The sequence below is a fragment of the Rattus norvegicus genome, chromosome 5, assembly GCF_036323735.1.
Source record: "Rattus norvegicus strain BN/NHsdMcwi chromosome 5, GRCr8, whole genome shotgun sequence".
Taxonomy (NCBI): domain Eukaryota; kingdom Metazoa; phylum Chordata; class Mammalia; order Rodentia; family Muridae; genus Rattus; species Rattus norvegicus.
Window position 1 is genome coordinate 157,923,224 of NC_086023.1, and position 25,069 is coordinate 157,948,292.

General features: G+C 51.4%; 1 long non-coding RNA gene across 1 annotated transcript; it reads right to left on the reverse strand.

The window, feature by feature from the left end:
* Window positions 1–2,777: 2,777 nt before the first annotated feature.
* Window positions 2,778–24,742, reverse strand: LOC134479044 (uncharacterized). The gene is made up of 2 exons (XR_010052005.1): window positions 24,526–24,742; window positions 2,778–3,073 (listed from the first exon to the last, which is right to left on the reverse strand). It is a non-coding gene; the product is annotated as an uncharacterized LOC134479044 (long non-coding RNA).
* Between the last annotated feature and the right edge of the window lie 327 nt (window positions 24,743–25,069).

Here is a 25,069-nt window from a genome sequence, read left to right on the forward strand (position 1 = left end):
TGAAAAGCTGAGCTCACAGGGCCAGCGGGGGTGGGTGAAGCCTGCGGAGGCCCGATGCCCACTGAAGACCTTGGGCTTTTGTACACCGGGGCACGCAGCGTCCTTGAAGCTTGGCCACCCAGCAGTTCTGAGACGATTGCCCACTGTCGAGGTCTTCAGGACTGATGGTCCAACAGGCGACTCTCAGTGTTTCGGTGAAGTCCATAAAAACAGAGACCTTGAGGGCAGAGGGTTAGGAGGTCGCATCTGGCGCATGCTCAGATGGAGTTGTTAATACAGCCGCTGCTGCTGTTCACCACCCCAAAGGACGCAAGGCTGCTGCAGAGCTGGGCTCCTCGAAGGAGCGAGATTTGGTGATATTTCCTCAGTGCCGGCCTTCGGGATCTCCTCAGAACCTGCCCACTTGGCACAGCTGGTGCTGGACGAGAGCCCACCTCTTCCAGAAAACACTCCGACAGCCTGTGCGTGGGAGGCCCGGACAAGAGAGGGACTTGGCACCCAGAGAAAAATCAGAGCGTGAACTCAGAGCCTCCCAGCTTCAGGATTCAAATCCAGGTCTCCCCGAGAGCCGGTCTCAGACGCTACCTTTTCACAGAGGGTGGTTTTGGACTGAGGAAGCAAACCAGTTTCACCATCCTCAGAACTCATCTTCCTCCCAAAAGGAAAGGCATGTCACCCAAGCACTAGCCCTCCAAACGTCTTGGCAGCAGATGAGCCGCTAAGACACCCACCACACATAGCCCACTCTGTTTGCACCTAAACCAGCCCACACATCCATGGGCTGTGTTAAGCCTTAATCCCGGAGAAAGTATGTTCACGGATGCCAGGAAGCTGGAGGAGCCTCAGAGAGCACCTAGTCCAACTCTACGCTTTCAAACGGGGAAACCGAAGTCAGTCCTTGTTCAAGATCGCATGACTGTAGGTCATGTATTGGGTCAGCGTCAGAACCCAGTATGGCTGACCCCTGAGTGCACAGAGCCCCTCCCCCACAGCACCCAGTTGCTCTGCCTGTCTCTGAGGCTGCTCTGCCACCTCCCAGTGACATGGTTTGTAGGAATACAGGTTGGACTTGGTGTACGCCTGCAGGCTCAACTACTCCGGAGGCTGAGGCCGGAGTTTCTTAAGTTCAAGACCAGACTGAGCACCATGGACCTGTCCCCAAAAGAGGTTGGAGAGATCAGGGAGGCAGCCTCTTTGATAAAGTAGGATTCAAGTTCCATCCCCAGAACCCACATTTCCTTCACCTGCAAACCCTGTACTGGGGAAGCAGAGGCAGGTGGATCTCCAGGGCTGCCTGGCCAGTCAGCCTGGTTAAATCATTGAGGGTAAAGTCAGTGAGAGATCCTGCCTCAAAAAGCAAGGTAGACAGCTCCCAACTCCTGAGTGACACCCAAGGTTGACCTATACCCACACACACACACACACAGAGGAATTCTGAAAACTGTCCATCAACTTCTTATCACTATCTGTATACCACAATGTATATTCAGCACACAGTAGGTGCTTGTGGAGCACACAGTAGGTGCTCGGTTGTGTCCTGGGACCTCTGCCATGTGCATGGGAGAAGCCCAGAGTGTCCTGTGGTAGGTAGCAGGGATGGATTGGGCTTCTCCCCAGACCCTGAAGCATATAAAGGCTGGGGTAAGGAGGACCAGACAGCGACAAAGGACTAGACAGGTCAGACAAAAATGCAGGGAGACATCTGTGTCAGAGGCACCATCTCTAATAGCTGTCATGGCAGTGGGAGCAGATCCAGGTTCTCAGGGGGAGGGGAAAAGGGGAAGGCAGGTACATCCTGCTGTCAGGGATTCTATGCCCTCTGACATTACTAGAGATGCAAGGAAGGCCTTGAGCTGGAAAACTTCACCCCGGGGGTAGACACAGGACAGAGGGTGCCATCTGCTGGCCCCTGCCATCTATGGTTTCCACACCCAGCAGACCACCAGGGACCCTCAGCCTGAAAAGACCCGGCAGTCTCAGAAGGGCAAATGTGATTGCTTTGTGGGTGAGAAAAGGGGTCCCAGTGCAGGGAGGTGGACGCTGCTGCCTCTCTCCCATCTCGTGTGCGTGTAGCGAGTGAGGGGGGCCAGGTCCCTCTCTCTGGTTCCCTTAAGTAAACAGAACATGACAAGTCAGACTTGGGGATAATGAACACTTTGAGCTCAATCCTTGGGCTTTAGTTTGTGGGGTGATAAGCAATTTAGGCTTGGGTGGGGTGCCCTTGCTCCCATGCCATGTAATAGGGGAGCCGGAACTATCTGTCCGGGATGCAGGTCCTCTTTATTTATTTTCTTTCTTTATTTAATTTTTATAAAATTAAATATAGTAAAATAAAACAAAAGCCATCACGTCCAGGCTGGCCCAAGCAACCTGATAGACGGAAAAGTCCCAAGAACAGGCACAAGAATCAAAGTCCCGCCCGTTCACACACTCGGGAGTCTCATGAAAATATTAAGCCGGAAGCTCTGATATATACACAGAGTACCTGACGCAGCCCTGTGTCCTCCCAGTGATTGCTGCTTCGGTCTCTGTGAGCTCATGTGAGCCTTGCTCAGTTGATTCTGAAGGCCGTGTTCTCCGGTATCCCCCATCCCCTGCGGCTCTTACACTCTTTCTGTCTCCTCTTCCACGGGGTTCCCTGAGCTTGGAGGGGAGGGATTTGATGGAGACATCCCATTCAGAGCTGTGTGTTCCAAGGACTCTGTGTGTGCGCATGCGTGCGTGTGTGCGTGTCCGGCTGGAAGCCTCTCTGATGCTAGTTAGACACAGCGCTGATCTATAAGTATAGCACAATATTACTAGGAGTCATTTTATTGATACATTTTTTTAGAGAAGTAGTGGTTTGGTTTTAGCCTACGTCTCTGGGCTATCCAGCGTCTGGCTCTTGGACACCCAGTCAAGGCTAGGTATGGGCTCCATCTCTTTCAGTCAAATCAGACTTCGGTTGACTGCTCTCACACGCTCCATGCTGTCATTGCCCCAGCGTGTCTTGCAGGCAGGACAGATTATGAGTCGAAGGTTCTGTGGCTTGCTTGGTGTTTACATTTTTCTGAACCCCTCCATGATGAAAGTCCTGGGAAGATACAAGAGACGTACTTAGGGCAATTTATGGCCAACGTCGAATTAAAAGGAGAGACACTCAAAGCAATTCCACTAAAATCAGGAACAAGACAAAGTCGTCCACTCTCTCCATGCCTGTTCAATACAGTGCTTGAAGTCTTAGCCAGAGCGATAAGACAACTGAAGGGGATCCAAATTGGAAAGGACGAACTCTGAGTATCTTTGTTTGCCAATGGTATGACAGCAAACATAAGCGACCCTAAACATGGCACCCGCGAACTCCCACAGCGGACGTACACTTTCGGCAAAGCAGCTTGATACGAAATCAACTCTCAAAAAACCGTAGCCCTCCTAATGCAAGTGACATATGAACCGAGCAGGAAATCAGGGGAACAGAACCTTTCACAATAACTTCAAATAACATTAAACAGCTCTTTAGTCACCCTGTCTGTCCCAGGATAACCTGCCTGGTGGCAATAATGTGGCCGAGCCTCGAACGTCAGGACAGTTTCTCCTTGCGTTGCATCTTCTCTGGGTCAATTCCAATTAAGCACAGACGGCAGCTGAGAACAAAGACCTAGCGAACAGCAGCCTGGCATGCTTAGTTTCGTTGTCAACTTGACACGAGCTAGAGTCATCTGGGAAAAGGGACCTGAACGAAGAAACACCTCCATCAGATTAGCTTGTAGCAAAGTCTGCTGGGAGGATTGTCATGATTGATGTGGGAGGGTCCCGCCCACTGTGGGCGGTGCCGCCCTGGGCTGGTATACTGGGTTCTGTGAGCAAACAAGCTGAACGAGCCATGGAGCTAAAATAAACCCTCTCCTCCAAAGTTGCTTTTGGTCATGGCGTTTATCACAGCAACAGAAACAAACTAAGACACGCACCAGCGCCAACGCTTACTGCACAGGTGTTGTGGGTGCACCGGGCATTGCTCTCAGGATTGGATGAGGAATGAACCGGTGGGTGCTGCGGTGTAGGGGGCCCTGATAACTCCTCCTTCTGTAGGTTGGGAAGTTGAGAAACAGAGCTCATCTGCTCAGATCGAGGAACTGGATAGTGGGGAGCACAGGAATATACCCAGCCCCTCAGAATCCAGCATTCGCTTGCTTAATCCACCACAGGCTGTGCCCCCTTGCAGACACATAACGAAACTGAGGGAGCAGATATAACTGATGTGACATTCCTAGCTGCTGAACGTGGCTGATGTCATGGCCTCTTCCCATGGGTAGTAAACCCAGGAGCTAACTAGTAAAGCGGGGTGTGTGTGTGTGTGTGTGTGTGTGTGTGTGTGTGTGTGTGTGTGAGAGATATCGTCCCTCTACAGAAGGGTAGAGCAGAGTCAGAGTGGAACCATCGGGACAAAGAAGGTTCCCAGGCATCAGATGGCCAGGTTGGGTCTGAAGGCCAATGGCGAGGATCTGGGATAAAAGTTGCAGATGTGATGCCTGGAATGGGGCCAGGAGAGGCGGATCTGGAGCCCAGCAGAGGTGGCTTGGGAGTCTCACAGGAGACCACCCAGAGTCCTCCAAAAGCACACATTGTACCCCAGCTCCTGAGATGGCCACCTGCCCACACACCTGAACTTCCGGTCTCCTTCAAGGATGACCTTCGTTGCAGGAAGTCATAATATCCAAATCTTGCTGTTTTTTAGGGGAGGGCTTGAGCCCCCCCCCCCCAGCCCTCAACCCCAACTCAAGCAGACTCTGAAGGGCCACCCCAGCTCCACAGGTCAGGAGCAATTAGTCAAGGTCAGGGTGGGACTACGCCCCAGTTCAGAGTCTCATCCTGTGGCCCTGCTTCCTTCCTGTCCCTTCTATGAGTGTTCGACCTAAGGGTACCCCCATCCAGACGCCTCTCCTGTGGTGGGGCTTCAAAAACTGATGATACCCCAACACGGGACACCTTGACCTGTTGATTGTCCTGTTGAACTGGCACAGATTCAGAATCAATGTCTCTAACATCTCAGCCCTGAACCCTCTTTATTGGGACATGGACTTTTGAGACAGGATCTCACATTTAGCCCAGGCTAGCCCTGAACTTAATATCCCCCACCTCATCTGAGCCCTGGGGTCACAGGTGTGCAGCACCCCACCTGGTTCCCACCGTTCTCCTGGTCTTTCTTCCCACACACGTGGAAGGGCTCTCTGTTCCCTCGCCTGCCTCAAACCCGGAGCTCAGCCGCCCTCCCACCCACCGCGGCTGCCCCCACCCTTCACACTTCAGAGCTCATTATCTGAGAAGACTGAGGGAAGCAGTCACACCTAGAGGAGACTTTTGTCACAAGATAATGTCTGTCTCTCAACCTGCTTCAAGTTCCCAAGAAAAACCATTCACAAGTTAATGCCGGCCTCCTCTTATCCGCTCTTTTTTTTTTTTTTTATAATAGTAATTTGGAATCTATCAGAATGCATTCGTTCCTCCACCAGCTCTTCTCTGGGAAGAGCAGCTCAATCAGCCTCAGAGCACCCTGGGAAGCCAAGTGCCCGAGTTCTCTGTATGTACATCAGTGTGCTTGGACATCCGCTCACCTAGACACCTGGGTTCATCCTCACCAGCCTTCAAAGGGTGAAAGGTGAGCAGATTCACTCCTTCATCTCTACCCGCTGTGTGAGAGCCTGGCAGGGAGGAAAGAGACTCAAGCATTTATTGTCATAAAGCTAAAGTTCCTGGAGAAATTGCAGCTCTCTCTCTGCTTCCACGGCCTGGCCTCGTCCCCAACAAATGAAGAACAAATGAGACCATTTAGCCAGTAATTAAGCAGTAATGGCTCACTCAGGGTCTCGCCAGGCAGGAATCAGCCAAGAAAGGACCTAAGTTTCAAGGAGGAACAGGGTGAAGGGAAGCCATTGATCAAGTTATCACCGAGATGGAGAATCATTAACCCTGGCTGGCCTGTGGGCTGGCTGCACGAAGTCGGGATGACATCCCGGCTCGAATGAGCCAGCTCCCATCTGACTCAGTGAACGACCAGCCCATTCACCCCTCAGCAACCAGCACAGCTCTACAGTGGAAACTCAGGTTCCTTTAAGTTACTCCCCATGGCTAGGACATGTTCCAGATGCCCCCAAGATGTCCTCGCCAAGACAACTGCTACAAATAGATACAACCCGAAGGAGGGTATCATGATTTGAATGTGAAATATCCTCATCCCCCTGCTGCCACCCAGGTCCTGGTCTGGTTGCTCAGCTAGGGGGAGCTTAAAGAAGCAAGATGGCGTGCTTTGTGGTACTAAGACCTGAGGGTTGGGTCATGAAGGGTATACCCTCTCTGTCTATAATCTTGTTGTTTCTGGATCACTCTGCTACACGCTCCAGCTGCCCGCAGATGGTCTGTCTGCCTTCCCCACCACAATGAACTGAAATCCCCTAAAACCAGAAGCCAAAAATAATTCCTTGCTTCCTGTGGTGCACAGAGATGGACCCCATAGACTTGTGTGAATGCTTGGCCCATAGAAAGTGGCACTATTCAGAGATATTGCCTTGTTGGAGTGGGTGTGGTCTCGTTGGAGTGGGTGTGGCCTCGTCGGGGTGGGTGTGGTCTCGTTGGAGTGGGTGTGGTCTCGTTGGGGTGGGTGTGGCTTCGTTGGAATGGGCGTGGATTGTTTCTCTGTTGGGGGGGATGAACTTTAAGGTCTCATATATGCTCAAACCTGGGTAGTGCGACACTGTTCCCTTCTGCTACCTTTAGGTCAAGAAGTAGACCTCTCAGTTCCTTCTTCGGCACCATGTCTGCCTGCGTGGGGCCATTGTTTTCATGCACCATGAGGAGAATGGACTAAACCTCTGGAACTGTGAGGCAGCCCCAATTAAATCCTTTGCTTTATAAGAACTGCTGTGGTCACGGTGCCTCTTCACAGCAATGAAACCCAAACCAAGACACTTCCTTTAGTTGCTTCTGTCCAGCATTTTGTCGCAGTAAAGGACAATAATCACCGGTGCAAGCGGCAGCGACGGCAGGGGCAACTGTCACTCAGTAGGTGCTTCCTGGGTTCTGCGCCTCTGCTAGGCTGTGCCAGGGTCTCTGCAGACAGACTCTGTTGCCGGCCCAGGTGGCTTTGAAAATAGGTCACAGGTGTGGCTCAAGAAGATGGCTCACGGCTGGCTCTTCAGAGACAGTTCTTGGGCCCACTCTTGCATCAGACTGCAAAGCTTACAGTGTTGAGCCTACTGCCATCCAGTGCCTGTCCATTGTCAGCCTTTTAGGACCGCTCTGTCCCCTTGCCTGTGGCAGGTCTTCCCAAGACATAGTGTCCCTTGAGTTCACGGCACCAGTGTAGCTGCTATTTCTCCGTCGTGTTGAGAAATCCAGTGTGGGACAAATCCAGAATTATGAGCACTCCCTTTGACAGCCTCTGTCCCCTGGTTGTATGGCTTTAGGAAGTCAATACCCTGCCCTAATCATTGCCTATCTAATTCTAAAACAAGAGGCAGCCTGTGGTAAAGTCCTGTGCTAGCCCAGGCACCTTCCACTCAAGAGCACGATTGGTTGTCATGAGGGGAATCCCGACATGTCTTAGCAGGTTGCTCGAAGCGGAATACAGTGGAAATGAAAATAAGGAAGGCAGAGATGGGAGGAGGGATGAGGAAGAGAAGGAGAGAAAGAAGCAGAGAGGGAGCCCTAGGGAGCTCACGCCTGCGCAGTGAGCACTCCAGGGAGGGAGGCGCCATCAGCCTTCAGTGTCAGAAGTTCTTCCCATGCCCTGTCAGGCAGAGGCCCTTCACCCTCAAGTGATACAGCCAGTGCCTTGAACACAACCCTGTGACAGCATATACCCGTCATTCAATGTCACCTCATTGGTACATTTGTCTGCTGCACAAACAATTGAATTCGACCTGGCAGAGGAAAACAGTACCGTGCTCCCTGTGGGAGAAGGAGCAGGGAGGCCCGGAGGCCATGCAGATTTTCAGAGGATGCATGAGTGAGAAAGTCCAACCAGTGAGACACTGGGGTGCAGCCTATGCAGCCTATGCAGCCTATGCAGCCTATGAGGGGAAAACAGGAGCCAGGAGCTGCTGGCAAAGAATAGTTGGGGGCAGAAGACTGGCCTCGTCTCAGACTCCTAGTGACCACAAAGTGGGTCGTGCCTCTTCCCCTCTCTGGCCTCAGTTTCCCTGTGGGAGGCAATCAGCCTTCCTGGGGCTTTGGCATTGGACTCGTGCAAATGCAACCTTAATCCTTATGTCCAGCAGTCTGTAAGATCTCGGGCAACTGGTTGGGCTTCTGCGAGATTCAGTTTCTTTTGGAAAAGGGGAAAGGTTTTGTTTGTTTGTTTGTTTGTTTGTTTGTTTTTTAACAGTACTGCCTCCTGGGGCTGCTGTGAAGATTGAAGTTATCTGATGTGGGAAAACATTAAAGAAACACACACACACACACACACACACACACACACACACACACACACACACACCCCAAAGTAGATCATATGTATGTAGCATGCAACGTGACACCATATACCCCCAACTTAGATATATTTACCTCAAATTCAGCTATTCAAGCTTGCAAGCAGATAGACAGCCACAAGTATCAGTCACAGTATAAAAACCATGTCATTAAGTCATAAATGTTGACACTTACGGATGACAGGTACGCTGTAACTATTTATAAGTAACTGTTAGTGCTTTATCATTTAAAAAAAAAAACAAAAACAAACAAAAAAATCCCCACAGGCTGTCTCTGCATTTATCCAGCAGATAAAGTATTTGTGGGAATAACCTTCATTTCCTGGTTTTGGCTTAATCAATCAAAAGACTGTGGGGCAGCAAGGACGGCTGGGGAAGGGGAGTGCTCACTGCGCAGGCGTGGGGACCTGAGATTATACTCAGTGCCTGAACAAAAGCCAGGCACATTGCTGTGCACCTATATAAACCCAGCCCTGGAAAGGCAGCTACAAGATGAACACCAAAGTCTTTCTAGCCAGCCAATCAGAGAGCTCCGTGCTGACCAGCCAATCAGTGAGCTATACGTTCCGTGAGAGACCGTGCCTCAAAAAGTAAGGTGGAGCGCAACTGAGGAAGTTGCCCAGTCCTAACCTCTGAATCTTTACCTGTAAACACACATATACATGCTTACACAAGCACACGCCTGGACAAGCACACACACATGGTCACGAACACAGACGTGGAGTGGCTTAGGCACATCAGAGGTTTCACTGTCCCCAGAAGCACGCAAACATGGCTGAATGGAACGTAAATGGATGAGGGAAGATTAACGCTGTAGAGAAGAGATTGCAGAACTCGCAGGTAAAGAAAGCCCTGAATCCATTCCCCTAGGAGTAGCAGGCGTCTCTGCAGGGCACAGCCATGTGACTCCAATCTGATTCCAGGTGGAGAGAGAAATGAGAGAGGTGTCATAGATGGCAGCGAGTCACAAGGGGTCAGAGCTAATCCCTCCGCAATTCTAGCAATTCTATTCCGGTCTCTCTGATGACATCGAGGTGGGACCTCCCTTGGTGCAAGTCTCTCTCGGCTTGTTTTCATTATTCTCCCTTTGTAAGCAGCAGCCTCGTGCTCACAGCCTGCCCAAGCTCCAGGGTCTCGCCAGGACTTAATTAACACAGTTCCGTGGGGGATTTATTCCTGTGGATGGCAGCTCATCCTGGCTTTCTATTCACAGCCGTGAGAGGGAGTTTTCTCAGTAACCAAATGTATTAACGTGCTCAAAAATAGAGTGGATAAAAAAGAAAACAAGAGTGCGCGCGGTGTTCAGACGCGACCGAAGTCAAGGAGGCAGTTTGAAGTGACAGCTAAGTGTCCTGATGTAGACGAGGTTTGGTCCCACAGGGGGCCCGTGTGGGGGAGGTTCAGTTCCAGAGTGGAAAGTCTTAAGGGCACGGTGCCTTTATGAGAAAAGGCCTAGGACAGCTCCGTGGTTAAGTGCTTGATATAAAAAGTGTCATGACCTAAGTTCGGATCCCCAGAACCCTCAGAAATGTGGGTTATGCTTGGCAGTCTGCCTGAAATTCCAGCCTTGGAAGGAAAACAGGGGTTCCCCAGAGCAAGCTGAGCAGTAAGATTAGCCGATGTGGCAAGCTCTGGGTTTTATTGAGAGACCCTGCCTTAAACAGTAAGATGGGAAAGGAATAGAGGATGATTCCTGATTCTTGAATTGCATGTGTCTGTGTGTGTGTGTGTGACACACCACACACGCACACACATGCACACGCAGGCACACATGCACATTTCATGTCCTGGGCTATTGGAGGAACTGACTTTGCAGTGTCTACTTTATGAGCTCTGGCCCGTGCTGAGCCTGACCTTGCTTCCACACCTTTCACTCTAGAAGGCAAGTTCCAGACTCCCTGGGAAGGGGCTTCTAACAACATCTGGTCAATAGGATGCCCCACTGGAAGCAGAGGAGACAAGAATGAGAGGCCTTGCTGCCTGCGCCCCACACTGAGCTAAGCTTCATCAGGGATGCTGTGGTCCAGGTTTCCCCAACCTGTCCACCATCTTGGATTCTGAACACCACCTCTCTCTGCTCTCTACAGACTATGGCTAGTATAGCTTCTCTCCAACGTTGGATTGGTCCTCAGCTCCATCCTCTGTATGTGCCAAGTCCTAGGTGAAGTCCGGTGTACCCTTTGACACCCCGGCACCTGCATTTGAAATTCAGCTGTCTTACAGAAGTGGATTGGGGAAGGGGGAGGTTCCGGGACACTTCCCCACAGCACCAGACTCTCTGGATGCTCAGGTCTCTTGGGTGTAAGGTGTCTGTGGAGAACCTATGTCTCTCAGTATAGCCTAAGTCATCTCTAGGTGAGATATAATACCCACTAGGTGTAAACTCAGCTTGGACAGTCGCAGAGAGTGTATTTATTATCTTGAAAATGGTCTGTGTATGTTCAACACTGGTGTGATATTATTTCCAAATAACACTGTATCCACATGGGCTGCATCTGTTTTGGGCAATCCTCAGATAGAGAAAGAAGGCTGGCCTCATGTAGGAAGGTTGTGACCATGGGAAGGAGATGATCCCCCAAACTTTTGTGTAGCCAGAGGCTACCTCTTTTTGATCTCAGCCCCTCCTTCCACCTACCATGTACTGAGTTACAGAAGAGTAGCCAGCTTTGATTGTCACCTTGACACAACCTGGGATCACCAGGGAAGAGGCTCCATGAGAGGCTGTCTACAGTGGGTTGACTTGTGAGCATGTCTGCGAGAAAGTATCTTAAGCTAATTGATGTGGGAAGACTCTGCCCACTGTAGGTGGTAAAATTCCCTAGGCAGTGAGTCCTAAATTATAAGAGTGGAAGAATAAAGTTGAGTACGCATGAGGAAGCTATGTCTTCCTTTCTTCCAGTTCTTGACTATGGATGAACAAGTTGTTTGAAGCCCCTGCCTTGACTTCCCCACAATGATTGATTAACCTGAAATTCTGGGTTCGAGTCCCCACCAAGAGCTTCAGGGAACAGGGCTGCTAAAGTTAGTGGTGGGTAGCTGGACTTCAAATCCATTTTGGAATGCATCACAGGTTCAACAGAAGACCTGTGTGACACGTCTTCCTCAGACCCTGGGGAGTCCTGGCTAGGGACAGATGCAACAGGCTGGCCATCTGTAACCACAGCTTTTGTTCAAAGGTCACTAACATTCATGACATTTCATTCTGTCTTCACAATAACCAGGCTAGATAGGCAAAGCAGGGAACCTCTCTTGCGACTTATGCCTAGAAGTCCCGGTGATCAGAGATGAAAGTAACTTGCCCAGGATTGTGCAGCTCCTCAGTGGCAGAGCTAAGATTTGAACTCCCGTGGTGGAAAAGCTCGTCTAAACCACAGAATCTCAGAGCTGCTGGTACCCACCGGCCCCTGCCGTTTGCTCATTGTCTCTTCAGCTCTTCCTGTCTGACCTTCAAAGCTGAGTTCAGGGTCTCATTTTGAGACTCGCTTCCTCGCAGCAGCACGGTCCCTGCCCCCCACCCTGCCCTCTCCCCTGAACTCCAGGGGCAGTTTCTACCTGTACCACACACTCAGCAATTAATCATCGCAGCCTGTGACTTCTCTGCTGCAGTTGGTGACTTTTGTTCGCATTCCCTGTTCCTTTCTAACTCGGCCTTCCCCAGGCAGCTGTGACTGCCCTGTCGGCAGGGTGGGGTCTCCCTCTCTTGACAGCCCTGCACAGCCAAGGTGCTCATTACAGGTGCTGGGTCACTTTCCTGCTCTGTAGTCTGGACAATCCTCGCAATCTTTTGACAGACTGTGTCCTCTTCTGAAACACTTTGTACCTCTCTCTGGGTGTGTGAGGGTTCTCAGGATTGAACTGAGCAGCTATCTTTTCGATCCACTGCTTTGTCCTTTGGAACAGTCAACTACATGAGCACGCCGCTCACACGTGATCCTCGCCTGGCCAATCACAGAATTCCATCGCTTTGGAAGTTCTGATTGGCCTGGAAGTGGTGCATGTGTTTGGAGGAGACCCAATCAGAGACCGTTTGGTTACAGGTACGTCAGGAGGAAAGTGGTCTCTGTCTGCTGGACTGAGTGGAAACCCCAGGCAGTCAGTCACACGGGAAAGGTCCAGCCTAGACCCCACGTTGGGCAGGGTCACTCAGATTTCGGTAAGAGCAGGCCTGGTGCCTTGATATCCAACCCCCACATCCTATCCACTTTTTGCTCCCTTACTGCAGATGCGATGAAGCCAGCTGCCTCCTGCTCCAGCCCCCAACCCTTTGCCGCCATGGTGGAACACACCCTCAACTTCGAGCCCAAATAAGTCCTTCCATTGCTTTCTGTGAGGTATTTGATCACGGCAATGAAAAGAGAAACCGATACAGCGTTTTTCTTCACTTGCAAACAGAAAGGGCTTCGTGGATAGAGACACCTCTCATCAAATGGCCCACCATCATCATGCCGGCAAACAAGAGAAGCCCCGCAGTGACAACAGGCAAAACCACAGGAAGAAAACCGGAGGTCCAGCCTCAGGAAAAGCTGGACCTGGTGACTACACGATCAGCACAGATTCGAATATTGCTTCCAGACTTTCAAGTTCTGCATCTCTGAGGAAGTTAACTAGTCCCTCGGGGCCTCTGTCTCTTCCTCTGTGGAATAGGGTTAACTGTGCCAGCTTTCAGGTTTGGGGACCAGCAAAGACACCTGTGATGCCTGAGTCCTGAACAAGTCATTCCCTTGTGACTCCTAGCCCGGGTCCAGCTGTCAGGACAGTAGCCTTTCAAACCCAGCCCCTTCCTAGCTACAGGGACCGCTGACCCTTCAGTGGGACTCTGCTTGCCTGGGGTCAGGCCAGGCCCCAGGGTACTGGTTTATGACTCTGGCCACGACTTAAGACTTCACTCCAGAGATCAGTTAGCATATGGGGGTTTGGGGGGGTAGGGTGAGTTTAAAAACAGCCTCTCCCAATAGCTATCTGTCTTGTCCCTAGATCAAGGACAAATCAATTCACAGAAAAGACAGTGGCTGCCCAATTCAAGCATGCCCAATATCAGACAAGCAGTTTACTGGCCTCTCTAAACTTCACCTTCTTATCTGTCAAATGGGGCCAATCGTGACCACAGCAAGGACACAAGACTGTCATGAGGTCTCTGGTGTCAAAGCAATTGGGGGCGGGGGTGGGGCTGATGCTTTAAACGCAGACCTGAGACCCCTCTCAGAAGCCCCATCTGGCCTTCCCAGCACAGAGAAACCTCATTCTGCTGAGAAAGAAAGGGTTCAGGGGCTCTCCCCAGTGATGTGCCAGCACCCAGCCTGCTGGGGTCAGTGCCAGGAAACAACCATCTCTCTCCGTTCCTCTTTTCCTCCCCTCCCCTCTCATCCTCCCTCCTCCCCTCCCTTTCTCTCCCAGAGTGCTCAACACAGTTCAGTTTCCTTCTGTGGGGCGCTGGGGAGGAGATGAACCTCTCCCTGGGAAAAGGTTCTGAGGATGATGATCTTCACTTCTCCTTGCCCAGAGCCTGCCCCACTGCCCAGCATCCTTTTATCTAAAGGATAAAAATGGCTTCTCTTGTGCTCTGCACAGGTGACTGACCTGCCCAGCATGGACACTACCTGCCACCCTCTCCCCTACCTGCCACCCTCTCCCCTGCCCATGGGGAGACTCAGCCTCACAGGGGCTCAGTGTGGCAGATGACTCTTATGTCACAGTTCAGATCTCTTGGGCTTGGGCCTACCTTTTTTTTCTTGCCACCGTGGACACTGTGGCTTGGGCTCAGTCACATCACCAAGTCCTCTGCTTCCTCTAAGAGTTCTCCCCACACACGGGGTGACATGGGATGTCCTCTAAGATACTCTGCTTGTTCATACCCCCCACCACACACACACACACACACACACACACACACACACACACACACTCCAGGATGACACAGACACAGGTGCGTGGAGCAGGGAGCCACTGACTGGGGAAGCCTTTGGACAGAGGCAGAAGGAAGCCAGTGGGGAGCCACTTCCCATCTTCCTGGCAATCTGGAGTCATGTTCCTTGCTTCTTATAAGTCCTCCAGGACCTAGCGACCAATCACCCACAGCAGGGACCCTTCCACAGCAAAACTCATTACCCTCCCAAACCACAGTGGCTTAAATAAAAAAGAAAAACAAAACGAAACCAAGAAGCATCTACGTCTTCTATTTTCCGTGAGTCTGAATTGGGAGGTCCTTACCTTGTGGCTGCAGGACAGGGGCCGGCTGGGGATGGGGATGACTACAGGCTAGACTGAAACACCCCATCCTAAAGTCAGCACCCTTGCAGGTTGGGAGCAGCAACACAGGCAGCCTCTCAGCAGGAGACCTCACATCCTCTCTGTGTGACTTTCCTCACAATCCCTGCCCCCAACTTGCCTTCACTACTCCATGGGCTGGCAGAATACTCTGAGCACTGCCTTGGAATAACAACATCACAGGCTGCCAATGCCAGAGAGAACCTTCAACCTCAGCTATCCATAAACGCCAGGTACTCTGCACACACGCCATCACTCCCTTGTCTGGTACCCTGTGCAGACATCACCAGTAGATCCCAGATCACCACCCCTTTTCACTCGAGTAAGTCTGTCTGCTGCATATTGATTTTATCCTATTTTTTCCACTGCCTCGGATGAGACCCTGTCATCTCTTCTTTTTTTCTTTTCAGGCAGAGTCACAGGTAGCTCAGGCTAACCGTGAACTCACCATGTAGCTGAGGATGGCCTTGAGCTGACTCTGCTTCCCAAGCACTTGGATTACAGGTGTGTACCACCATACCCAGCTTGCTTAGAGCTCTCTATAATAAAGCTGCCTCGTTCTGACCCTCCTTCCCTTTAGTTCAGGCAGACCAGCGAGCAGCACTGACTGCCCCAGCAGTGGTAGCAGTGGGTAAACATTAACTAAATGTTTACCACGTAGCATGGTCGGTTGCTCATGGCGCCCACTTGATGGGGTGATTAGACCATGCCATCTCGTCAGTCAGCCCTTTAGCCATATTAACCATTATCTCGGGTTCTCTAGAAGCAGACTGTGGGCGTGGGAACATGTATGTGAGTGATTTTTAGGGATGGAGTCTCGGGAACAGGATGAAGCTGGGGAGGGTCTGAGTAAAGATGTCGTCCAGAGAAAGGTTTGCCTGAGCCTGGGCCTCAGGAGAGCAGGGGAAGAAATGACAGGGACATTTGTCACCTGAAGACGAGTGCTGGGTTTTAATATCCCCTGAGCAAGCATTCACACACGGGCATGTGCACACACACATACACTGGTTCGGGGGGGGGGCACACACGCATGCACACATACACGAGTGCACACATACACACACACATACACACACTGGTTCAGGGGGGCACACACACGTGCACACATACACACACGCGTGCACACATACACACACATGCGTGCACACATACACACACACATACACACACACACACACACACACACACATGCTATTGCTTCCCAGTGGCCACCCCAATCTGTCCCGAACAGTGACTAGGTTGCTAGGGTGACCCTCTAGGAAAGCACACTCTTGGCAGGTGAAGACTGGGCACACTTTGCCAGTGAAGGGAGCTGGAGGAGGGGGGTTGGAGGGAGGAGCCATTTGAAGAGCATCTCCAACAACCACTACCGACCCCTTGAGGAAAGAACCCTTATCATCTGCGTCTGATGGACAAGAGAGAGAACCACAGAGACTCTAAGTTGCTTTACCAAGACGCACAGAGGAAAGAAGTGAGGAGCTCACAGCAGCAAGATCTCCCAGGCCACGCCTGAGAGATGGCAGTCACGGAGGAGACTAGAGAGAAGTAACACTCCCTAGGGCTGAAAGACTCTGAGCCCTTGAGGTGTCTGCTGGCAGACCTCGGGTCACAGCCCCACAGAGGACTCGGCACCGTCTCCATCCACAGACGAGACTGTTGTCAGCTCAGATCTGGGGCCTCAGTTCCTCTTCTGTACAGTGGGAGGGAATACTCCCCCAGGAGTCCGGAGTATCGTGGTGCTGTTGGGGTGTAGGTGTACTATTGGGGAGGAGACCTCACCAGCGCCGTCGCCCGGAATCAAGCTTTGCACTGTTCAATTGCTTCACTGCTCCCTGTGGGGACAGAGAGAGCAGCCAGCTCCCTGCTGATTGGAAAATTAAAGAATCGCCTCACAGATTGACTCCCCTAGGGCTTCGACTTCAACTGGAGTTCCCGGGGTTCAGAACAGTGCTGCTGGTGATGGGGGAAGGGCATGGGAAGCCATGGGGATCCTTGGGCCTCACCCTGGTGTGCCTGTGAGTGGACAAACTCAGTAGGGAGCAGCTGAGTTCAGGCTCCCGCTCTGTGGGTGCTAGGGGCTGGGGCAGGAGCAAGAAGTCAAGAGACTCATTTTTTTTTCTTTTTAACTATTTTTTTCTTTTTTTAAAAATTTATTTATCTTATGTATGTAAGTACACTGTAGCTGTCTTCAGACACACCAGAAGAGGACATCTGATCACTTTACAGACGGTTGTGAGCCACCATGTGGTTGCTGGGGATTGAACTCAGGACCTCTGGAAGAACTGTAGGTGTTCCTAACCACTGAGCCATCTCCCCGGCCCTGTCTAATTTCTTTACTGACCAACAAAGTCCAGTTCTGTCTCAAAGAACAGATTTCTGGTAATGACCTTTGGAGTGTCCTAGCAAACTCTGGGACTTGGGTAAGAAACTGAGCCCAGGGAGAGATTTCCAGAATTCTGGGTGGTCTGACCCAAGATAAGAGAAGACATGGGGGTGGCGAGGTTGCTCAGTGGTTAGGACCACTGCTTGCCCTACCAGAGGACTTGGATTCAGTTCCCAGCACCCACACAGCAGCTCACGACTGCCTGTGATTCCACTCTAACACCCTCAGAAAGACATCCGTGCAGGCAAAACACCAATGCCCATAAAATAAAAAATACACAGTTGAAGAAGGAAAATAGATGTAACGGTGGCTGAGGAGATGGTTCAGTCAATTACCATGCTCTCCTAGGAACTGGGTTCTGTCCCCCTGCCCCAGCGTTCAAGTAAAAATCTGGGCACGAGGACAGAATTAGTCACAACCACCCAGACTGCTTGTCAGCTCCAGGCCAATGAAAGACTCTCAAAAAGTAAGGGAGAAAGCTCCTGAAGGGAGATGCCTGAAGCTGACCTGTGCTTTCCTCATGCATGCACATACAGGAACACTCATGTACACACATGAACATGCATGCACACACAAATGCATGCAACAAACCTATGTTTCAAGAGCAGAAGAGAGTCTTGGGGAACACCAGCTGCTGTCTTCAGAGAGCAGACCAATCGCCCCCCTCCCCCATGCTACCCTCTCTTCCTGTCTCTGTCTTCTCAGTATGATCTTGGAGTAAGAGCTATGTCCAAGGGGAAGGTGACATCCAGACACTTTTCCAAATGCCCTTCTGAGGGCTGGAGGTGAGCCAGACCACAGATCCCGTGTTCGTGAAATGGATACTCCACACTGAGTAGGTAGAGCTCGGGGGTAACCTGGAGGCTGAGATATTCAGGAAGGCCCAGTTCAGTGGACGACCTGGGCATGGCCAAGCACATGCGGTGCTGACTGCCTAAGGGGAACATAGAGAGGAAGGTGCCAGCCATGTAGAGTTAGCGGAGACTGTGTGCCCTGGGCTTGCTGGAGAAGCCTCTCCATTTGGCTTTGTAGCAACCTACTGGGAGCAGCCTTGGGGTAAAGAGGGGCTGGAGAAACACGGGGAGGCACTGAGAGCTTTTTCTCTCCAAGAAGTTGTCTTCAGGCTATGGTGATCATAACTGGAAACCCAGACAATCCTGAGGGAAGGCCCCCAGAGCCATGGTCTTGGTTCTAGTTCTCCTTTGACCTCACTGGGTGCTGGCACGAAGCCCACTGTTCAATTCTATCTTTGAGACAGTGCCCAGCCTACCTTCTGGATATACCTGTAACAGCGTGTGGGCTAACACCCTCCCACCACAGGGGCAGCTAACTGACGCGTGCTCATAGAGTTGGCCCGTTTTATTCCCCTGCCTCAGCTGCCAATATAGAGGCAGGCAAGTAGAGGTGGTAGTTGTAAAAGGCTGAGGGACAAACGCAAGGAAACAAACACTGACATTGCCTAAGGCCTTCACCTGAACCAGCAGATGCTTCCCCACACCTTATTCCGGAGTCCAAAGAACTCTGAGCTAAGCAAACCTCTTCTCTTTACATTTGCCCTCAAGTGTTTTGTTATAGCAGTTCAAAACATACAAAGACACTAATCCTGTCACGTGACCTGGGTCTTGCTCTCCATCATCAGTTCTGTGTCTACACCCCTCACCTCTACCTCCCACTGAGCCTGTCCCCAGCTCCCTTAGACTCTATGAGGCCCTGCAGGGAAAGGAAAATACTTTAGGGTTGGTGACCTGAGAACCATCCCACTCTAAGAGGTTCTGGGATCCAAACCAGACGCTGCAACTCCAGAGAAGATGAGTGTTCTGGAGATGTCTGGTGCAGGGTATCAGATGCTCTTGGGTGGGTACCTGTGGACAGGTGCTTGTGGAGCAGTGTCTGTGGGCGGGTGTGGGTGAGCGAGCACATGTAGACAGATGTATGTGGGTTGCTGGGAAGAACTAGGCAAGGACAGGATGGGCTGCCCGATCTTAGAGGGGATCTTTGCTAGTTTTAGTGTCTTCAAGTTCACTGGGTCAACGGGAAGCTACAGCAGGGGCAGGAGCGAGGGAGACATGTTGATTAAAAACAAGACCTTGGCAGTGTGTGGAAGGATGGTTGGGGTGGCCTACAGTGTTTGTGGAGTTTTCTTTTTTTTTTTTTTTTTTTTTTTTTCCTTTGGAGCTGGGGACCGAACCCTGGGCCTTGCACTCGCTAGGCAAGCGCTCTACCACTGAGCTAAATCCCCAACCCGTTTGTGGAGTTTTCATGCATGATGCTAGACTTGAGAGGACAGCTAGGAGGACAGATCCTTGTTGGAACTCGTCTTGTGCTCAGTCGCTCACCCCATTCTGACCCTGCTAACCCGTCTCCCTGACCCACATTTTATGCACTATCTTCTTTATAGACAAAAGCCATGCAAGCGCAGTTTGCCACCTCTGGGCCGGGGGGGGGGGGGGGTGTGAGAGCCAGACCGGAAGTGCGGTAGGGAGGGGACCGGAAGTGTGTGCGTGCATGCGTGCATGCGTGCACAGTAGGGAAGGGAGAGGAGCCTGGGAAGGCGGGAGTGTGGGGAAGGATCCAAAACAGGTTTCTAAGCCTGGAGTGATCTGCAGCTCATCCAGGTGACTCCCAGCATAGGGGATGTAGAGGTGAAGTCGGAGGGGAGCTAAGATACCAGATGTTCCTTGCCACACTGCCCGGATGGGCCAGGCCTCCCGTGCGGCTCTTAGCCCAAGATGAGGTTCCATGTAAGTGCTCAGTGGACAAGAAGTGAGGTACTATATCTGACAGTGGAGAAAGGTAGGGCCCAATACCAGGAGGAGGATGAGAGCTGTGAGCCAACTGAAAATACCTGATCCTCTCAAGGCTCAGTCACAAGGACCTTGGCCAAGGTCATGTTACGGGCAGCCTGCTGCAGAGTTCAGAGCCCAAAGCAAGTCTCTGTGCCCAGGATAAGGGCAGCCTGCAGTCAGCACAGGCAGCTTTTCTAGAGGTGATTCATTCTTTCCTCTGGCCCCTCCTCCCCAAGACCAACCTTGGCTGTCCCTGGCAGCTAGGAGCAGCGGCAGGTGAAGGAGCAGAGGTGATAAACGTGTCCCCTGACTTCCGTGAACCTCCATCCAATTTGCTGCCTGTGAGCCGTGCCAAGAGTGTTTGCTAATAAGCCAAATGGACTTCCCAGAGTCCACTTGAAGAGACTGATGGCCTGGTTTGTGAAATCCTGGAGGCGCTCGGCTTCCTTCGCTCCAAACTCACAGGAGCTGGAGGGAGGGGCACGGAGGAGGCGCAAACCTCAGCTTCCAATCTCAGGCTTTTGAATCGTCCTAGCTCTGGGGATCCTCCAAGGTCATCTCATCCAACACTATCAAGGCACGAATGGGGAAGCCGAGGCAGAGCACTGCTGAGATGATGATCTCAGGATTCCTAGTCCCATCTGGGGGTACATTGGGCCCAGGGTCTGCTGCAAGTGGTGCTGTTTTAATGAGTCCAAGTCCACTACATAGGGAGGTGGGTGAAAAGAGGGGTTACGGTGGGGTCAGAGACTTGGAGGCCTGACATTTCTCAGGGAAGGTGCATAGGGAAGCAGTCTTTCCCCAAACCAGACCCCAAAGAGCAAATCCTAGTTTGGGGTAGGTGGAATCCTTTGTCTCAAATAATGCACCCTAAAGCTGTCAGACTCTCTGGAGGGGCTGACACCCCAGCAGTCCTCTCTGACCCGCTGACACCCATACGGAAGCCCCCTCCTTTTTCTCAGAGCATACACCCCTTTCCTGAGCCCCTGGGGTTTTTCTGTATTTTATCCCTCACCCCCCAGACCCAGTGACATGATCTTCCACAGCGTCATAGAGGACTCTCCTTCTTCAGCCTAAAATCACCCAGAGTTGTGGGATTAGCAACTCAAGGGCCAGATCCCCAGTCATGCCTGAGACAGCTCTCCACAACTCTAGCCATGCCGGTGCTGGGTTGGAATTCCCAGAGCCTGCCTCTGAGCACATCCCAGTCTGTGCTGAGCCTTGTGCAGACTCTGGATGCAGATCACAGGACAAGCTGCAGAATTCAGGTCCTCGCCTGTTCCTGTCAACCTGTAGTCAAAGGGCAGAGGGCAAAGGGCAAGGTGTCTCTCCCTACGCCTTCTGGAGGGCATTGTCAGACCCAGGCCAGGTAACACAGGGCTTGAGAGGCGTCAGGTAGCAGGTATGGCCTGATCCACATGCTGTCTTGGAGACCCAGCAGAACCATCTCCAGATAAGGTGAGGGAGTTAGTAAACATTGGGTAACCAGGATCCTCCAAGTGACCTCGACTAGCCTGTGTGATCATATATATCCCTTAGGATAGGATTCACCCTCTAAGGGACCCCAGACCCAAGAATTCCAACAGATCCCTGCCAGGTGCATTAGAGAAGGGAATCGGAAAGGGTCCACCAGCCCCTCCTTCTCGCCCACCCACCCACCCGGCTCCAGCTTCAGTCTGCTTTCATCCATGTTCTACTGAGAGTTTCCACGTATGACTCTGTTTGAACAAAGCGGTTCTCCACTACAAACATTTTACAAACCTCTGATCTAGCCCAGCCCCTCATGTTATGCAGCAGGGACTCTCAGACCGACAGCCCTGGGCTAAATCCTATTTTTAGTGTTTCCTAGTGGGATCTCTCCTGTCTGAGCCTCCTCTCCAGGTCTCTGTCACAGAGAGCCTGGAACAGTATGGAGACACATCAGGCACAGTGGGTTCACTGACCATAGGACAGGAGCCCCTGCACATACAAGCACCAGTTACCTGCTGATCGTGCTGGGTGATGGCAATGTCCTGGTGAATAGGACACCAGAGCTGTCAAAGGTCTCACAGGAGTCAAGGTGTACAAATGAGGCCGGGTGGGTTGCTGCCCTTGGATGGGGGGTTCTATGTAGGGAGCGTATGTGTCTGTGTGGTGACTAAGGGATGGATGAACAGATGAACAAATTTATGGATAGATAGATATGTGTCATCCATCCATCAGACATCCACACAAGCATCTGTGTGCCCATGCAAACACATCCATCCATCCACAGTCATCCACACAAGCATCTGTGCCCCATGTATGCATACATGCAAACACATACATCATACATACATACATACATACATACACACACAACACACACATACACACAGTCATCCACAAGGCAGGCATGCATACATTCATGGACACATAGCTATCTGTCCATTAATCATTGAATCCATACAACCTCCCAACCACCCATGCATGTATCCACCCACCCATCCATCTATCCATGCATGCATCTATCTGTCATCCATCCATCATCCACCATCCATCATCTATCCATCATCCATCACCCATCCATGCATCCATACATCCATCATCCATTCATCCATACATCCATGTATACATGCATTCATGCATATACATGTACATCCACCTATGCATCCCTGTCCTCCAGAAAGATATTGTCTACATGCAGTCAGTGTGATCATTGTATTTAGAGAAAGCACAGGAGGGTGAGAGACAGGGAGACTTCCTGGAAGAGATGTTTTCTGAGTGAAGGACTAAGTCAGAGCTGCCAGTGAGTGAAGATGAAGCGAGGGTGTTCCAGGCCCAGGGAACAGCTTGTGCAGAGGCCAGGGGTTGGGGGAGAGCATGCAGAGCTTAAAGAGAACCTCACAGAGGTTCTGTGAGGCTAGACCCTCCATGTGAAGGAACAGGAGTAAGATAAGACCAGAGGAGAGTGGACAGGAGTCTGCATGGGGGCATTTTGAGCTCTGTGAAGGAGTTGGGCCCTATGCCAGTGGCCATGGACAGAGTCTGCCCGATTTTAAGGGACAGAGCATCTGGGATTCCCAACTCCAAGCCTAGAGGAGCCTGGCTTCTCTACTTGGCCTGGATCAGCTGGCTGTAGAGGTTGCCTATCCTCATCCTTCACATACACATATATGTACACATACATGTACATACATACACAAACACATGCATGTGCGTACTTACACACACACACACACACACACACACACACACACACACACACACACTCCACTGTCACTGCCCCACCGACAACTCCTCACCTTCCCCAGCCCTCTGGTGGGTGAGTCTAGAAGAGGCTCCAAGTACAACTCATTTCACCTTCTCTGCCTGCAGAGAATGCTCCCTGGGCCAGGAGGAGGACAGGCCAGGAGTTACCTGTTGGCCAGACTTGGGCAGCTCTGCCCAGGGACTAACCATCAGGCACACCACTCCGACAGCTTCATCTGCAGTCAGGATGACATCTGACCTCCTTCTGGCCCATCCTGACACCAGCTCCTCTCTGGGTTCCAACCCCGGGCACAGAGCAAGGCGTTCTCTGTTATCCCTTAAGCCCCAAGTAATTACAAATGCATAAATAAATGAATACATTTGCTTTGCCTATTGGAATCCGTTACCTGCTAAATATATCCCATTACAAAAGCAAACACTGCTATCCACCCACGCTCGCCTTGTGTCCATTTAATGACAGCGAGAACAGTGCATGAGAATCACTGCTCTGTTTGCAGTCGGCACACTGCCAGTGCCCAGTGTGTGTGTTACGTTTGTCTCAAGTTCCACGCTCATGCGCCCTCGCAACTACAACAAGGCCAGGAAGGCCATCAGTGCCAGCAAGGTAAATGTCTTTCTATAAACACACCTAACTAGGGGTGGGTTAGCACCTGTGTGACTCAGTGCACTACCCCCAATCTATCTGGAGCCTCAAATGAATCCCATCGGACAATCTGAGTCAGATCCCCAGAAACACAGGTAAAAAGCCAGGCACAGATGCTCACCTGTAATCCCAGTGGTGCAGAGATGGTGGAGAAGCCATATGGGAACGGCATGGTGCCCCTGTCAGCCAGCTAGCACCAAAGAGTGCCAGGCACCCAGCAGCAGCCAGAGCCAGATAGAGCTCTCCCCTGGAGAGATGCTAAGACCCAGAAGCAAGGGAAATAGGGAAGCTGGTCTATGTCATTTGAAGCCCTTCAGTTGGCAAACATGTTAGGGAGGCCTTGGGAAACCTGGAGACTCAAGAGCAGTCACACCCTGCCTCCTACAGGCAAACTTCTCTGCCCACAATTTGGGTTGCATCTACCTCTTTGTGGGGGTTGTGGGAAGAGTGGGACAGGGGGATGTCAGACATTATTTGCTGACTGTCAGTGAGCATCAGGGGACTGAGGACACAGAGAACATTCCTGTCTTGCACAGCAGGCAGTAACAGCGCAGTTGACATTGACGGGGATCTTGCTTTGAAATTTGGACACCACAGCCTCAGCCTGTACAGTCAAAGGCCAGTTCCAGCTCCCATCCCTTAGCCAATAAGATGGGGGTCTCACAATGCGTGGCCTTCTTCAAAGGAACCAATGGATGTACCTGAGAAGAGGTGTGAGCGTCTCTCAGCCTCTGAAATGTTAGACAAATGGCTTACCGGGGAGGAAGCAGGGCTCCTTCGGCATCCATCTCTTTGTCTCACTTCCTGGTTGCGGGGATAAAGTATTCTTACCAAAAGCTGCTTAAAGGAGAAAGGGTTTATTTGGCTTGTGTCTCCTGAAGGTTGAGCTCGTTGTGGAAGAGAAAGCATGGCAATGAGGAGCCAGAGCAGGAAGCCGGCTGATCACATCTCAACCATACACAGGCAGCAGAGAGTGAACAGGAAGTGAGGTGAAGCTACAAACCCTCAAGGTCCGCCCCCGGTGATGTACTTCCTCCAATAAGCCTCCACCCACTTAAGGCTCCATACCCTCCCAAAACAACGCCACCAACTGGGGAGCAGATTCCAGAGCCTGTGAAGAGCATTTCTCACTCACACCACCATGCTATCCTGCCCCTTTCTCTCTCACTTCTTTAAAATAATTTATTTTTTATTTTATGGGCATTGGTGTTTTGCCTGCACGGATATCTGTGTGAGGGTGTCAGGTCACCCGGAACTGGAGTTACAGACGGCTGTGAGATGCCATGTGGGTGCTGGGAAT